General features: G+C 32.1%; 1 long non-coding RNA gene across 1 annotated transcript; it reads left to right on the top strand.

Moving 5' to 3' along the window:
- Positions 1–5,144: 5,144 nt before the first annotated feature.
- On the top strand, positions 5,145–6,013 carry LOC126744127 (uncharacterized). The gene is made up of 3 exons (XR_007663071.1): positions 5,145–5,442; positions 5,502–5,609; positions 5,853–6,013. It is a non-coding gene; the product is annotated as an uncharacterized LOC126744127 (long non-coding RNA).
- The last annotated feature ends 9,506 nt before the right edge of the window (positions 6,014–15,519 follow it).

The following is a 15,519-nucleotide window of genomic DNA, read 5'->3' as shown; positions in this document are numbered from 1 at the left end:
TGTTTTGACCACCGCCTCACACCATCGCGTCCTCTTCTTTTTCTGTTTTTTTGACTTGACGGCAGCTAAAGTCAAAGCAAGGAAGCCTAAATCTGCACTTGAGACGATCGTTTCAACACACTATATTTGAAATTTTACCACGAAAAATTCACATAAATAGGAAAATATCGGGAACAGTACCGTTTAAAACGAAACCTCTTTTGGGAATGCACTTTGATCAAAAAATTCATGGATGATTGAAGCGACCGCCAATGATTGACTCAATCGTTTGATTCAATCTTTTTCTCAAACGATTGACCGTCTAGGGCCTCTTTTAAACGCGTCAAGTCTCCCACTGCTACCAGTGCCTCGAGTAGGCTATCGGCAATATTTTTCGCCAGGTCTAATAAAAATGTAGGTGCTAGCGTGTCTCGATTCCTGAGGTTTAACAATCAACGTTCGACAATATTAATTTTTCAATTTTACGTGTTAAGAGGATTAACCAATAAATAAAAGTACGTTAATTTGACGTGTCAAGAGTTTTATCGTAAATTTTGTTCTTATAAAATGAGTAAAAAGCCGCTAACGGATGCCGAACTTGAACGGTTAATATACGAGAGTAGTGATAGTGAGGAGGAAGATCATATTGAGCTGGATAGTGCTGGAAGTGATAGCGATTCTGATGATAGCCTTTGTGATCCCGATTATGTTCCCGATGTAGAAAATGTGGAGGATGACGTGGAAAAGATGTTAAGATATACATGGATAAATAAAAAGAGTACTACTGTGCATACAAAAAAGCGAAGACTACTATCGGATGCCCCTAGTACACAAGGAGAAGGGTCATCTAGTATGGGTTTTGAAGGGGTAAGTTGTTTTTCTTATTCATTGACTAGCATGCAGTTGTTTTTATTTTTGTAATGTATAGGATATTGCTGTCGATACTGAGACAATGATACAACCAGACCATGCGCAGAGAGGGGAGCTCTCCAGTACGAATTTTAGTGAGGTATGTATATAATTTTGTTGTGCTATATATTGCACTATAATTTTAATAATTTTTAGGATACCGCTATTGATCTAGAGCATATTATAGGTCCAGATAGAGATAAAGATACTCTTAGGGGCAAAAATGCATATAGTTGGAAAACCAGTATGCCACATGCAATCGGTAAAACACCTTCAATCAACGTTGTCCATGTAAGGCCTGGTCCTAAGGCTGAAGTCAGAGGTATTTTAGAACATTTGCGTGCGTTTGAAATATTTTTCACCCATTCGATGCTAACTAAAATAGTGACATATACAAATCAAGAAATAAACCGAAAAAACAAAAATTATCATGACGCTTCCCAAAGGATATCTGAAACCAATCTAGATGAACTGAAGGCGCTCTTGGGACTTTATATACTTAATAGCTCATTTCTAATGAAATGTAAAATGTGCAATATAGTAAAGCATTTTAATCTTTTCGATGAAAGCAGATCACATTTCGACATAAACTCCGAAGCGACTTTCGCAATTATATCAACGGGAATTGGTTTTTCCACAGCAGAAGAATTTATGTCCATTTTGAATGTTCTTTTCATGTCGCCCAATACCTATCAGCAACGTCATGAGAATGTGGGAGATAAAATTCGTGAAACGGCTTGGGAAACAATCGCAGAAGCAGCAAAACAAGAAAGTAAATTGGCAAGAGAGTTTCGTGAAGTAGACAATGATAATCGTCCTTGTATTACTGTTGTCGCCGACGGGGCTTGGAGCAAGAGATCATACAACGTAAATTATGATCCTGCTTCGGGAGTCGTAAGTTCAATCAATAACTATTTTTTGTTTGTTTAAATTTAAAATTTTCGTCTATACATTTTAGGCTTGTATCATAGGACAAAGGACTGGGAAACTTTTGTTCCTAGGATTGCGCAATAAGTATTGCAGCTTTTGCGCACATGCCACTGCTAAGAAAATAGACCCAATTCCGGATCATTTGTGCTACAAAAATTGGTCCAACACATCAACTAGTATGGAATCCGATATAATAGTTGAGGGTTTTCGAAGAAGTATGGAAATGTACAATATTATATATAAAATACTAGTTGAGGACGGTGACAGCAGCGTCTATAAAAAATTACTTGAAGCTCGGCCATATGGAAGTTGAAAGGATTGAATGCAAAAATCACCTTCTTAGGAATTTTTGTTCCAAATTACGAGAAATATGTGGTAAGTTATTTTTTTTGTTGTAATTTTTAATGTAGTTTGAAATATGGTTATTGATGATTGATTTTTTTTTGTTTTAGGCAAGAAAAGAAGTAACAGCACCAATAATCCCGTTTCGCCATTTTTAAGAAAAAACATTTTAAATAATATAAGAAGATTAAAAACAGCTGTTACCATGGCTGTTGCACACAGAAATAAAGAGGATAACAATTTTACCACCAGCCTTGAAAATTTAACGAAGGATTTAAAAAACATTCCTTCACATGTATTTGGAGAGCATCTGGAGTGTGCCTCCATAGGGTACTTTAAATGCACCAAAAACGATGGGGAAAAGAATTATATTCCGGAAATGAAGGCTTGTGGGGTCTTACAAGTCATACAAGTATGTTTAAATAGGCTAATTAATAATGTCTCCAGTCTTCTTAGAAATATGGACAATAATGCCGCTGAACACTATAACTCCATAGTTTGTAAATTTGTGGGAGGAAAACGTATACATTTTACAAAAAGGGGTCATACCAAGTTAGATGTGAAGCTGCTGCAGTGTCATTTAATCTTGGAAGTGGAGATTACCATAGAAAAATGATTAAATCGTGCACTCAGAAAAGTCCATCGGGTTATACAAAAAAATTTATTGAAAGCAGGAAACGAAAAAGAATATATTATTCAAATATTAAAAGTCAAAATATTTTTAAAAGCAAAAATAAATCTTTTGCATTACCCGACAAGGATTATGGATTACAGGAAGATGACAATATTGTAATACCAGATATGGAATGAGATGAATTTGAAAAAAAGAAAATGGAGTTTCTAAAAAATCGTGAAAAAAAATCCCGAAGAAATAAAAGAAATTGAAATAAATACACGAGGGCAACAAGTTAATCCACAATGGAGCCAGGAAAGGAGCCTAAGGATTACAGCATCCAACTTTGGTAGTATTTGTTAAATGCTGCCAAAAACAAACTGCAAAAATAAAGTTCGGCATTTACTCTATAATGATTTTCGTGGAAATAAACACACAAAATATGGAAGTGAACACGAATCTTTTGCAATAAAGCAATTTGAAGAAGAGTTTAGATTAAAAGTTGAGAAGTGTGGACTTTTTATTGACCGGGAATGTTCAGCATTAGCTGCTAGTCCTGATGGCTTGATCGGGTCAAGAGCTATAATTGAAGTAAAGTGCCCTTCTACAGCCTTTAATATTAGTCCTGCCGAAGCTATATCCAACAAAATAATTAAATTTGCTAGCCTAGATGAAAATGGTGACATGAAATTAAAGACAACACATGACTATTATTACCAAGTCCAAGGTCAATTACATGTCACACAAAGGGATTTGTGTTACTTTATTATATGGACACCTAAAGGGATGCTGGTTGAGCAGGTAAGTGCAAATCGATTTTTAAAATCAATTGTCTAATGTATGTTTTATTATTTTAGATTTGGCGACAAGATTCCTTTTGGAAGGACAAAATGGAAGACAAACTAAAGAATTTTTATTTTAAATGTACACTGCCGGAAATCATTGACCCAAGGCATAGTAGAGGGCTAGAAATTAGAAATCCGCCTAGTGAAAAATAAGACAATACTATATGTTATTTAATCTTTAAATATTTGTTGTAAAATCTTTTAATTAAATGGTCAATTCAGGTTTTTCTTTTTTAATTTAAAATACCTAAGATAGCTTGATTTTTAAAATTTAATGCTAACCTATTATAGATATTTAAATAATATTATAAAAAAAGAAATTATTAATTTACAACTTTAGCATAATAAGCGTGTCTTTTTGCTATTAACAATGCAACAACGCCATCAAAGTTCTTGTTACATCTTTCATACAACACAATTTTTACATAAATAACACATTTACCTTATACTGGAAAAGTTTTAATCGCCATGTAAAATGTACAGGGTGTCCTCTCGGTTGCTATGGAAATACGCGATATGTCATCTGTTCTGTTGTATAGTAAACTTTCAGATAAAAATATTTAGTTATTTTTTTTAATGTTTATTTTAAATGTTACATTTATTTTTAAATCAATTAATCTAGTAGGTTGCTTTCTATTTTCCTTTTAAAAAATATATAGAGATATCCATCACTTATTTACAAAAATAACCAAATAAACTATTTTTTTTATTTTATTTAATTTTAATAGTACTTAAAATCCATATCCGGAACAAATAAAAAATATATGCGCCGTCGGATTAACTTTACAACATTTTACAACAAATCATTCGCCCTACCTAGGCGTACGTATACATATCGCGCACCCCCCGAACGAGAACGACGCAATTCATAATCTTTAATTTTTTACTTTTAAAAAATGTAATAAAATGTAATTTTTCGCTATTGAGCGACCTCTAATGATAACTTTTCAAGCTAACATTAATAATTATTAGTTTGCTTTTAGGCAAGAGCAATCAAAATAGGTAGCAAAATAGCAAAAAAAGCCAAGTTATGGCGAGAACTAAAAAAAGATAAATTTTAAGTCCTATCTTTTTCGTTCTAAAAGTACGGTAAAGCGTACAGTGTATTTCAATATTTTTTCCCTATATAGTCATAATACATTTCAGTACACTTTAAAACAAACATTTAAGCTTTATTCTATTACATTATTGTCATAAAGACAAGCTCCCATCAGTCTTATAATCCATAGTAAATAAAATAGGTAATAATTATATAAGCAACTAAAATGTGGCGACGCGTGACGCGACCATCACCATGCAGCAGATACCTCTGCCCACAGCACAAAGCAACAATAGAGAAAAAACATGAATGGAACTGTCAAAAACATGTTAGGGTCCGGCCCACACACTGCTGGCGCTAGCGTCGTAATCTCATGTCATTTCTGTCAATATCATATGGTGGTATTTTTTTCGACATAATTGCGTTATTTATAATTTCTGATTTGTTTGTTCAATTTTGTGAATTTCGTGATATATTAGTTCTTATTCATTGAAAGATTTAGATTTTGTGAAAAACTATGCCTAAATACGTCAAGAAATGTTGTGTTCCAAATTGTAAAGACACTCATAGTAGAAGACATCAATTTCCAAAGTTTCAACCTCAACTTTTTAATCTATGGTTGCAAAATATCAGTAATGTTAAGTTAAATAGCCTTAGTAAAGACAATGTATATAAATCCTATAAAGTTTGTGAAAGACACTTTAAAAAAAGCTGTATTGTGCCAGGTACTCGTAAAGGGCTTGTTGTTAATGCAGTACCAACACTTTATCTTCCTGGGAGTCCTGGTAAGTTTAACATTGATCTAATAGGGTTAAACTATTTATCTTATATTTTTATTTTTTAGAAGATAATGTAATTCTACAAGACGAGCAAAATAAGAATGCATCAACCTCGGCATCAACATTTACTGACCATGATTATTGTTTGTTAGAAAGCAATTCTGACTTAAGAGGTATGTTATGTTATTAGATTAAATAAAATATAATATGAGTAATCTGCCATGTAATTTTCTTTTCTTACATATCTTGGCATTATATAAATCAATCTAATATTGTCTAAATTGTTGAAATCTAGAGATAATAGAAAATTAATCCAATAAGTAGTATTGTCAAAGATTGAAGTAACAGAGTTATATTACACACATGTAATTTAAAGCCAAGCTTAGAAACATAAGAGCAAAACTATTATATTTTAGCTTTCCAAGATATTTTTACAACTCCTGAACTTTCAACATCTCTGAGTGAAATTGATAACCAGCTGAGTGATAAACCATCTGTATCTGGAAATGTTGGATCCAAGAGAAAAAGGAAAGGTAAATTTGGATGCCAGGTACTGCAAGTTTCTCTTTTTATTGCTCTTCAGATATACATACGAGTTATGATTATTATTAATTTGAAATAGTTATTAAATTAAAACTTAACCTTAAATTATCATTAATTTATTGGTATATACATATTTATTAAAAATATTGTTAAATTTACATGTTTTTTTTGTTTCAGAAGTTTTTCGCCAATATAAACACATCCTTGGTAGAATAGGAGTAACAAGGCAAAAGCAGCTTACACCACGATGCAAGTATTTCTATAAAAGTGTGATGAAGTATTGCTCATTATCAAATAATCTGCAAAAAAAGTTAGATCTTTCCAGACAAGATTAACTTATGCAGAAAATATATCTAAATCTGATACTTTCATTAACTTAATAAAGTATGTAAATACTACCACATATAACTTCATAATGTGTCAAGTTAAAAATCAGCTAAAAAAACCACAGGCAAGAAGATATTCAGTAGACGAGAAAATTCTTGCACTGTCTCTGCTAAAATGTGGAGGCCGAGGCTACCAGCTACTGTCAAAAATTTTTTCACTGCCAAGTAAAGGTACACTTACGAAGTTTTTAAATAAAATTCCCTTTAAAACTGGAGTGGACAAAAGAATGTTTGATGTTTTGGAAGGTCCAATTAAAAAAATGAAAATACATGAAAGATATTGTGCTGTATTATTTGATGAAATATCGCTTAGCACCAACGTACAGTATGATATCAAGGAGGATTGTATTGAAGGTATACAGGACAATGGGGTTATAAGGAAACCAATATTAGCCGACCATGCAAATGTATTTTTTATAAAGGGCATATTTCGTAGCTGGAAGCAGCCAATAGGATATTCATTTTCTAATGGGCCGAGCAAAGGATTAGAGCTTAAAAAATTGCTGGTTGATGTAATTAGAGAATGCCGGAGAGTTGGCCTTAAGGTTATTTGTTTGATTTGTGACCAAGGTCAAAATAATCGGGCTGCCATCAATTCACTTTTAAAAGATACAGCAGAAGAATGTATTAAACACAATGTTGATAATCGCCATCATGGGTATGTTCTAGACGGAGATGAAATTGTCCATGTCTACGACATTCCCCACTTATTTAAAGGAATTCGCAATAATCTTTTGACGAAAGACCTAATTTTTGAAGTTGAGGGTAAGAGGAAAGTGGCCAAGTGGGAACACATTGTTCAATTCTATTTGTTGGACTTGGATGAAGAAAACAGAATATGTCCCACATTGTCAGCTGCACATGTTTTTCCTGAAAAGATGAACAAAATGAAGGTGTCACATTGCACCCAAGTCTTTAGCAATAAAGTAGGATGTTTAATGTATAGGATTGCTAAGTGGGGTAAGTTTTTGTTTAACTATATTTGTTATATGTATTTAATAACAACAATTAATGTATTACAGATATAAAAGATGCTCAAGGTTTGCCAAGGGAGGCCATGGATACTGCAGAACTTATCCTTTTATTGGATCAGCTGTTTGACAGCTGCAACTCTCACTGCAAGGTAGCACCATCCAGCAAACCCCTTAAAGGGGCTCTTACGGCTTTCTCAGTGCACGAGAAATATTGGCTAGAAAAAATAAGCCTTCTTAAAAGTATGAGGTATCATGATAAAAAGAATAACAAATACATTACTGTACCATCATTAACTAATCTTATTTTCACTTTACAAAGTTTTATTCAGGTAAAAAAATTAATTTTGAAGGACAATCCTAAGTTTTTTCTGTGTTTGAGGGAAATTAACCAAGATCCATTGGAAAATTTTTTTGGCTTAGTTAGGGCACATGGTATAAGAAATATCAATCCCTCTGTATCTCTTTTTAAAAAATCATTTAAAGCATTAATAGTTAGTAATTTTTTGTCGTCACGATAACCAAACTCAAATTGCGAGGAGGATCAAACCCAAGGGGCGTTAGATACTCTAAGGTGTTTTATTACAGGGGAAATAATACCTGGCGTAATGCCATTATATCCTGAAGTCGATTGTATTATTCCAGAAATTTCAAATAGGAAAACGAGAATTGGTCGGTCAACAATATGTTATATAGCAGGATTTATAGTAAAAAAGCTAAAGAAAATAACAAGTTGTAAATTTTGTCGTGATAACATTTCGAACATTACCAAGAAAGGTGATTATGGTGAATTCATAGAAGCCAGGCAATATCCTAATTCCTCTCTCACTGAGCCTGGAACGAACTTTTATCTTATGACTAGTAGGTGTTTTGCAACTCTATTTTATTTAATACCAAGGTATTGCCATTTACCTAATTTGTCAGCTTCTTTGGAAACATATTTAATTAAAAATATTGATGTCGGAAGTCTATGTTGCAAAGATCATCCCAATTTTGTAAATATTGTGATTAAGCTGTTTGTCAAATATACGTTGTTCTTTTGGTGTAAAAGAGTAAATGTTATTGCTAAGGGCAAGGATGAAAAATTTGCACGGTTTATAAAAAAAAATCCAACAAATGTTGATCCTATCAAAAAAATGGCGTTATTAAAGTTTGAAAATGGCAAAAAAAGATACATAAAAAAAGCTAATACTGTATAATAATATTTAATAAAGACGTTTCTGTTATAATGCCTAATTTTCCTTCTTTGAACAGTCTTTTTTTCTTAGGAAACGTCAAAAAGTGATACAAAGATAAAGGATTGAGATAATAAAGATAAAATCCTTTTATACGAAATGAGTTCTAAAGTGATTTCAACACTCTTGGATGTCTTTAACTTATCAATTTATATAATGTTAGAATGGTTAATTTTTGTCATTTGTCCATTCTGTAATTTAAGTAAGGTATCGACACTTACGAAACTATACCATGTCAATCTAATTTTTAGATTTAAAAAAAAGCATATTTATTTATAGGAAATATGTTCCACATTTCATAAACATGTCTAGAATATTATCTCAATTCTTAAAAGAATTTTGTTTGTCGTAAACAATCACCCTTTATCTCAAAAATAATTAAGAAGAACACACGTTCATGCAAAAAAAATTCTTGAAATTCGTCCCAAAATCACCCACTCTATGTATAATGCCTTTAAGGAACACCCTGTACAACTAAGAAAATAAGATTTTAGTAAAGTAAGTGTATAATAAAATTGAATAAACATATTTCTTCTCTAATGTATTGTTTTAATTATTCACACCGAACCTTTTATCAGGAAATGTCCAAAAGTGTTCAAAAGATAAATCGCTTTCATACGAAATAATTTAACGTGCTTTGAACACTTTTAGACTTTCTTGAAAACAAGAATTTCGAAAAGAGTAAGTGCAATACAGGATTTAATAAATTCGAATTTCCCGCTATTTCAAGTTAGTTACGGGCCCACACACAGCGGCGCTGTAACTTATTTCCAACCTTTACACGTGAGAAACTTCTCTATTGGTGGTTGCTTTGTGGCCCACAGTAAACAGCTTCTCTAGACAAGCGTCTTCGTGCAGTCCACCCACATCGATCAAAAGGCTGCGCGCATGCGGATTTTACATTATTTTTAAATCGTATCGGCGGTCCGGTTATCGATACTATCGATCGATATTCGTCAGCTGTTTTCGTTCATTGTCATTGCGTTAATTTTATGTTTTGGTTGATGTTTTGTTTGCTTTGCCCGACTTCAGTTCAGTTTTATTCTAGTTAATAATATATTATCTATGGTTTTATCTTATTATTTGACAATCTCTTTATTGTGTTGTGCGTTTATTCAAGTGTATTAATATAATGTCAGACACTAATATTACTTGTAAAGACTGTAACACAAAATTTGTTACAACCTCCAACTTACGGAATCATGTAAAGAGGAAACATCCAGGTAATAAAATCATCACACAGTAAATCACAGTCTTAAACATAACCTATTTACATAAGAAAGTTGCCGAAGTTGGTAATTTTCATTTTTTATTTGACTAAAAATTGTGAGTATGATTATAATTACAATTATGTAAATTGTTATACATATAAACCTGGCTTAAATTAAAAATAATCATAAATAAATGAAGATAAATATTTTTTTTAGAAAAACTAGATGTTCTAGCTTCCAAGCGCTGTCGCCAAGCTGGTACATTTTTATGTGGTGAATGTGACCTTACCTTTCTCACCTTGGGTAAATTAAGAGAGCATGTTCGACAAAAACATCCAGGTAAAACGTAAAAGCAAAATTATCTTGGTTATAGTAATTAATATGAATTAACTGTAGGAAAATTGGATCAGTTGGCTCCTTTGAAGCTAAAAAAAATTAACAAATGCGGAAAATGTAATGCTGGTTTTGATAATTCGAAAGAGTTATCATTACATATGAAAAGTCAGCATATTTCAAAATAGAATTGCTCCTTATGTGACTATAAAGATGTATTGTCAATGGATATGAAGAAACACTATGAAACCAATCACTCAATTATAATGGACACAGAATCTTATCACTTTGACTCTGAGGAGACATTTCAAGCCTGGAAAAGTAACATTGAGAAGGAGAATTTTGCTTCCTTTGTTAAAACGCAAGGATCAAAGCGAGGTGAAAATTGGATAAAAACCAATTATACATGTCACAGGTCAGGAACCATTAGGCAGCGGGGAAATAACCATCGAGAAATTAAAACACAGGGAAGCAATAAAATAAATGCCTACTGCCCGGCTGCTATGAATGTGATGATAAAAGAAAAAAAATGGACAGTAGATTTTTGTAAAACCCATGTGGGGCATAGGCAGGAACAGGATATAGGACATCTATTTCTTACACAGCAAGAACGACAAATTATAGCTGCAAAAATTCCTTTACAATGTATCTTAGATGAAGTAAGGGATTCTGTTGTAAACTGTCAGCTTGAACGACTCCATCTTTTAACGAAAAAAGATCTATATAACATTGAAAAGGCTTTTAATTTAAGTGGATCTTCAATTCGACATAAAAATGACGCTATTAGCGTTGATGCTTGGGTGCAAGAGCTGAAAGCTAGTGATTCCTGTATGTTTTATAAGCCTCAAGATAGCACTCTTAGTGAATATCCTGATCTAAAATCTGAAGACTTTGTATTAACAATAATTACAGAAGCACAGAAAGAGTTACTGTTAAGGTATATTATATTTAGTTTAATGGTACAGTAGTACAATTTTTTATAAACCTTCTTTTTTGTAATAGGTTTGGTGATGATTGCGCGTGTATAGATGGCACACACGGTGTTAATGGATATGGATTTGAGCTCCATACTCTTCTTATACTAGATGATCTTAGGGAAGGATATCCAGGTGCCTTTTTAATATCCAACAGAAGCGATGTGAACATTATGGAGATTCTTTTTTCTTGTGTTGAAGAGAAAATTGGAAAAAAAAATAAGGCCACAAGTTTTTATGTCGGACATGGCAGAAGCATATTATAATGCCTGGAAGAAAGTCATGCATCCTGCTCAATTTAGGTAGTTATATTTGTTTACTTAATGTTTTTAGTCTAACAAAAAATATACATTTTTATGCCCACTTTTATCAGACTATATTGCACATGGCATATTGACAGAGCCTGGAGAAAGAATTTGGAGAAAATTCCGGACAAGGAGAAAAAAGTAACATTATGCTGTCAGTTTAAATTTATATACCCTTTGCGTCTTGCGCGTTTTTTTTTAGGTTATTATCTATAAGATGCTGCGAATGTTGTTGCAAGAGAGAGAAACAAATACATTTAAAGAACTTTTGTTTAAATTTTTTGAATATTGCCAAAAAAGTCCAAGTACTTTGGAGTTCTATACATACTTCAAACAACAGTAGGTAGGTAGGTAGTGGTCTCAATACTAATATGCATATTGAGAGAATGCATAGAACCCTTAAGTATCTTTATTTGAATGGAAAATTTGTAAAAAGGCTGGACAAAGCCATAGGAGCCATTTTAAAATTTGTTCGGGACAAAACTTTTGAAAGGCTTATAGTAGTGCATAAGGAAAAAGTCTCTACCAAATTAACTGACCTAAGGAAAAGGCATAAAGTTAGTGAGACGCTTCAAACAAATCAAGTTGTCAGAATTGATACTGGCTGGATGGTTCCATCGACTTCCAGCAATGAATTGTATGTTGTAGAGGAACTGCAGTTAGATTGTACTTGCAAACTCACATGCAATGAATGCAATGCGTGCATTCATCGCTACACATGTTCCTGCATGGACTGCAGCATAAAATGGAATATGTGTAAACATATTCATTTAGTTTGCAGATTTTCAAAGCTTAATCTTGATTTCAATAATCCTAATGAAGCTACAGAGGTATTTATCTGGTAAGTATTAGTACATTTTTTGGAATATCCAAATATCTAATATTTTAAAAATATCTGGTATTTTAATTTTTTTTTTACACCTGCAAGGACTAAAGTGATGGAAAAGCTTCTGAAAAAAATTATACATTTTTCAATGTAAAGGTATTAGTAAAGGTAATAATTATGTAAATGTATAATAAGTATATACTTACTTATTGTTTTGGTTGATGGTAAATTATTAAATTTATATGTAGATGTGATTTAACCACAGATAAACTAATTTTCTGGTTAAATCTGTGATTTAACTGGTTGTGCTGTGCTTGTTATTTGCTTTTGGAAATATTTCAATTACAGGGTGTCCCTAAACGCAACGAACAAACCATATAATAATATTAAGACCTATTTTGTTATCCAATTGTTAATATTATGTGACACCCTTTGTAAATATACTGGGTGTCCGGAGTTCATGTGGAAAATCTCTCAGATCCAGGTAGAACTCTACCGGGTAGTTTAAAAGTAATTGAAGAAAAACCAATTTCCAGCAGCGTCCTTTAGGAGGCTGTATCTTCGTTAAGAAGGACTGTAGGATTTTTTTAGATAGGAACGTTGGGTATTATTATTCGATGTTCTACCTGGATCCGAGAGATTTCCCACATGAACCCGAACACCCAGTATAAGTAGCCTGTATATGCGTATTATGAGTACTATCTATGGGAATTTATAAAAAGGACAATACAATTATTATACTGCTCGATTTAATTAGTTAATACCTGCATTTCTTTTGCTAGATAATTTAATTATTGATCTCCAAGAGAATGAACGATTAAATGAAACGGCCAACCTGGTAACGTCAGTCAGTATCAATAACCAATCATAAACCAAGCTCACATGTGATGCAACTAATGTTCTTTTTGAAGAACAGCAAAAAGTTTTGCATGTCCTTCAGCAGCAGGTCATGGATGTGAAGACACTGGACGAGTTGGAAACAATTAAGAAAATCATTGCTCCTATTCAACCCACTTTAGAAGCAATGAGAAATATAACTAATAAAAACTATACTTCTCGTTACCTTTAAACATACCACAAAATAAAAAGATTGAGCCACAGAGACGTTTATTTCAAACGAAGAAGAAAACAAAAAAGATTCCAAAGCACTTACCTGTCCCGTCTGCTAATGAAATGGAAGTATTGGCAATGAAACTACTACATCCAAAAGGTAATATTTTTGACAGTACTTATAAATTTACCTATAGTAATATTGTTTATATTGTAGGCCCAGGTGACCAGCATTTCCAATTAAATAACTGTATATAATAAAATAATATACAATTAAGAGAAATTATTTTGTTATTTTTTTAAATAAAGATGGCTATATAAACATTAATATTTTCTTTATTTAATATGATGAATCTTGATATATTCCGTACCGGCATTTTTAAAAAAGCAGATTTACAAAATACATAATACCATGTCATCAGGGCAACCACATTAAACATTGTCATAAGTCCTAAGATTTTGTTACAACATAATTTGTTTGTATATTATAGTTAGTAAAGTTATTTTAAGGCACTTGTGATATTACCCTCAACCCTCAATAATATATCTGTCAAAACGTTATTAAAAACATGCCAAAGAAAGAATGTAATCAATGTAGGTAATCATTTATTGTTTTTATTATACATAATATGTTGGTATTTAATATGACATTTCCACCTTATAATACATATAGTACATATCTATATATATAGTACAATATATATAATACATATAGTACAATCTATAATACAACAGCCTCTTTCTGGTCACAATGATGCCCAATTTTCATCAATGTTGAATGTTGATCATCAGTTGATTGATGCTGGTAATCTGGAATATAAAAAATTATACCTAGGTAAATAAAGGTTCATAAATCATTTTAAACTATTACCATATTATATTGTTAGCTCACAATAGTTTTATAAAACTTGTCCTGTGTAGTAAGTTAGTATGCATCTTATACTTTGGTTTGGTATATTGCTTCCTTGTTGTCGATTATTTACGTCACTTCCTAACATTTTGCCTGTCATGTGCCATTTAAGTATGATTTTTTCCAGTATTCACCTTGCTTTGATCCCTGAATAATGTTTCTAAAGGAAACAGCAAAAGTCTCTTTAACAATATTAAACTGTTGCAACCTTAAAATCATTCCAGAGAGGTAACTGGTTATAAGTAGGTTATATTAGACGTTCTGACAAATTTCATTTTACCTTTCACGTAAAATCTTCGATTATCAGAATAAAACAATACATTACTTACAAATAATAATTATTAGAAAATTATTGTATTTTGTTAAGATTAGAAGAGATTTTTAAAAAATCATAGTCAATATTAATCAAACCAAAATTAACCACAAACACAAAAATACAAGAAAAACAAAAACACAAACAGCGGAGTGGGAGGCACAAGAAATCCATGGTTAATAGATCAATATTAATCACGTGCACGAAATCCAGAAAAGGTGTAATCTGCATGCGCGCAGCCTTTTGATCGATACTGACGGACTGTACCTAGACGCTTGTCTTCTCTAGTAGCGTTGATTGAATATTTGGGAAGATACGCAATCCTGTGTTAAAAAGTGTACCCGGTCGACTATCGGATTGCCGTTCAGTTTCGTGCACCGTGTGGTGCTGCCGCAAAGCGTCAAATCTAGGAACGATTTATTTTAGCTGCGTGGACCTGGCTTTTGGCTTCTTTGAGTCAGGTTTTCAACGACGATGGAATCTCCGGTTACGCGGCCGTGTTGGATATTTTTTTAAGATATGGGATGATGCTGCCAACTATGTTTTTATTATTTTTTTTGAACATACAACACAGTGTCATTTATGTAGTGGTCAAGTGATAAGTGATATACTTAAGGGTGGAGGCATATTGAACTTTCTTAAAAGTTAAATTTTATAAACAAATAATTACTTACCAAAATATGTTTTTGAGACAAAAATTAATACAAAAATATATATAAAAAGCTATTTTTACAAAATTACCAAAAAAGTTTAATACAAGTTATAATTCCAACAAACATTATGTTTCCTTCATTTTGTGTTCAAGAGGGTCAAGTTTTTAAATAAAAAGCCCGTTGCACTTAATTAACTAAAAACTAATATACAAAAAATATGTAGAACAAATTTTAAGATATAAGTAGGTTTCACGTAACTATTATAAAGAATAATTTAAATAATTCATAAGACTTAATACCGATGGTAATATAACTTTTTGATCAATAATTTTTTGTAAAAAGTAACCCATTTTGTCATGTGATTCAATATCTG

This window comes from Anthonomus grandis, chromosome 13 (assembly GCF_022605725.1).
Source record: "Anthonomus grandis grandis chromosome 13, icAntGran1.3, whole genome shotgun sequence".
Lineage (NCBI taxonomy): Eukaryota > Metazoa > Arthropoda > Insecta > Coleoptera > Curculionidae > Anthonomus > Anthonomus grandis.
This window is presented reverse-complemented; position numbering and strand designations above follow the sequence as displayed.